General features: G+C 49.4%; 1 pseudogene; it reads right to left on the bottom strand.

Annotated features, from left to right (window-relative positions):
* Nucleotides 1-1,066: 1,066 nt before the first annotated feature.
* On the bottom strand, nt 1,067-2,463 carry LOC103084004 (DNA methyltransferase 1-associated protein 1 pseudogene; annotated as a pseudogene).
* Nucleotides 2,464-3,206: the final 743 nt, after the last annotated feature.

Genomic DNA, 3,206 nt, shown 5'->3' with positions numbered 1-3,206 from the left:
GACCATTGCTCTTGTTCAAGGACCAAGTTGCCCCACAGGACTACAGAGAGTAGAGAGCACAAACTAACCACCCAAACTTCACACGATCAAGTTTGGCTCATGGAACAACCATTACCATGTCTGATATCATCTACAGAAGATTTCAATTTATCATCAGCTAACGCCTTGCCCAATAGCCACCCAGAAGGAGGGCTGCCCGTATTGCAAAACTACATATGCCCCACCTGAATTTCTTCCTGATAACATGTCTCCTCTCAAAGCTTAAGGGTTCTTCACCTGAAACTAATACAACATTGTAAATCAACTATACTCCAATAAAATTTATTTTAAAAGCTTAAGGATTCTTTTAAGCCCAAGAAGAAACAGGTGGTAAGCTATCTAGTAGGCAGGTAAGTCTGGAAAAACTGAATTGAACCAGCTGGCGACTGTGTTTAGACTCTCTAAGGGTATAGTCATTACATATCATACGAGGGAATTTGCACTTCCGGGGGGACTTGGCCACCAAGTTCTACCCAGGAGGTAGAAAGTCACAGTTAAAAATCACTGCTGAACATGTATATCTTCGTGGAACTTAAATATTGTGTTAGGAATTTTAAGGAAAATATTAAGAAATTTAATGGTAACTTGAAGCATAATTTTTACATATGAAAACAGAATAGACTCTTTTATGGAAGAGAATATAAAATATACTAAATATTATGGCCATTACCTTCAAACTCAAACTCAAAAGATTCCCTCCAACTCTGCCCTAGGGCTTTAGCTCCCTCCACTCTGAGAATAAGATACTTCAGTAGGAAATGTAATAAACACCACTACACAGTAACATGTGCAATTCATTGTGAATCTTTCCGGTACTCTAAATTTTCAGGGAAAAAAAAAACTTTTTAAAAATGAGTTTGCATAGATGAACTATTATAAGCTAATTACTGGAAAAACAAATATTTACATAAACAGGATATTTACATAAGTATGAAGAAGCACTGCATACTTTGATGTGCAGAGTTACTTCCCTTACAGTCTTTATTTAGGTAAAAAGATTTGGGGGTTGGTTTTTTTCCCAACTCACCAGCTCTACGCAGCAGCATCCCACACCACATGTGGCCTCACATGGCTTCTCCGCCTCCTTCACAGAAGAGGAGCTGGAGACGATTCCCGTCGCTTCCTCGTGGGCGCGAAGGGTGTGCCCACCACACGACGATGGTCGATGACGGTGTCCTTGCTGGGGTCAGGGTCGAGGCCGGGCTCGGCACCGCGGGCGGGAGGACGCTGGCGTGGCGGCCTCCCAGCACCCAGCCCGGACCAGAGGCTCGTGCAGGGACCCGCAGCGCCTGCAGCTCACCCTCGCAGTTGGCGCAGTCTTGCCTGGGCTCGTTCAGCCGCACCAGTTCAGTCCTCAGCTCGTAGAGCATGCGCACCAGCTCCTCCGCGGGTGTCAGGCTCAGCTCCACACCCAGCACCTGTTCCAGGGCCTCGATATTCTGGCCCGCACCTTGGCAGCTTCATCTGCTGGCTCCGCGGGGTGAGGACTGCAGGCTTTAAGTCTGGAAACTTGATGCTTGCAGTCTCAGGAACAGCTGGCTTCTCGGCCTCCTTTCCCTGGGGCGGCTGCTTCTCGGGGTCCTTGCTCAGCAGTGGGGTCTGCGGCTGTGGGCAGCTTCAGCGAGTCCTGGCTACGCTCCTCTCCCCGCTTCTGCCGGGACTAGATCTGGCGCAGCTTACGTAGCGGGTACTTCTCCGCCGCCACCTGCTCTGAGGCTTGTGACTGAAAACGCTTCAGCTGTTCCTTCCGCCGTTGCAGGTGCCCAGCATCAAACCCTGGTATCTTGAGGTCTGTGTTTGGCATGGCGTGCATATTGGCCAGCTTGGCCACAGATATGGTAATACCGCTCTTTCAAGTCCTCCACAGACCTCTTCTTAAACTGCTGGTGGTCATCCCGATCATGGCTAATGACAAAACGGGGGTCAAAACGGCGGCTGAGGTCAAAGAAGTGGTCATTTCTGCCTTTGTTCAAGAGTTGTCGTGAAGATAGAGCTAGTATCCCTGCTCTGAATACACTGGCACCTGCACAGTCTTATGGAACCTGGCGAAGGGGTAGTCCTTGCCCTCCTCAGCTGCCTGTCGCCAGTGGAAGAACGTGGCTCCATCCTTGCAGACTAGGTTGGCGAATGGCATCCACTTACAGGACCACGCCTTCTTGGGGCCCAACATGGCCTTAACTGTGTGGTGGCCTTGACCAGGGTCACTGGGTAACAGTGGAGGTGCATCCTTCTCGTCAGAGTAGCACAGTGCTTAGACTTCCTGGTGCATGTCCGTGGGCTTCCTGAAGGTCAGTGTCTCTGAGGACTTCCCGGACTTTTTCTCCTGCGGGTTGGTATTGTCCTTCTTGCTGATGGTCCCGGAAGCCGCATGACCCTCTTATCCCCGAGTTCTAGCATGTCCTACCCATCTGTGCCCACAGACATCGCGCCTGAGAGATAGGGGAGTTCCCCGAGGTCAAGGGTCAGTGCCTGGACTTCAGCACTGCGGCCCGGTGGCTCCATTATCCCCGCAAAACCACAGACCTTTTTTCTTTGCCGGGGGTGGGAGAGGTGGCTGGTACGCAATAACTTTACTGAAAGAAATAACTTTACTGAAAGAAAAGTGTAGTGAAATCTGTCGAAAGCTTAAAGAGAACTTCGACACCTCCCCCTCAAGCGCAGGACCAAGTGCAACGAGTGGATTCTTTCAGGATGTTGTCAGGCAGGGTGCGTCCATCTTCCTGCTGTTTCCCTGCAAAGATCTGCGTCTCTATCAGCCAGTGTCAGCTGGTGGGCAGCAACCAAACCAGTCATTTGCACTGGGAAATTTGAATATGAAGAATTATTAATTCATAAGAGGGAATTTACCAATAGGAATCGTAAAGAGACTCTAAAGAATACAGAAAAGATAGATGGAAGTGGCAGTCACTACCTCTAGGACTTAAAAGAGAGTATTCAAGGAAGAGAAACTTGGAAGAAAGCCATGCAGACTGATGTTCAGTTGCAGAAGGTGCGACTGTCTCCCACTGGAGGGCAGAGTATTTCACCGAGGTGTTGCACACCACGCCTGGCCAGCAGAAACTAACTGCACAAAGGGATTCCAGCAACACTACTAGGAAGCCACCAGCTGAAGAGGATGGGAGCAAGGCACTGAAACTTGCTGGGAGTGGCTACCTCTGAGGTGAGAA

The sequence above is a fragment of the Lipotes vexillifer genome, unplaced genomic scaffold (assembly GCF_000442215.2).
Source record: "Lipotes vexillifer unplaced genomic scaffold, Lipotes_vexillifer_v1.1 scaffold436, whole genome shotgun sequence".
In the NCBI taxonomy this organism is placed as follows: domain Eukaryota; kingdom Metazoa; phylum Chordata; class Mammalia; order Artiodactyla; family Lipotidae; genus Lipotes; species Lipotes vexillifer.
Note: the sequence above shows the minus strand (reverse complement) of the source record. Positions and strands in the feature narration are given on the sequence as shown.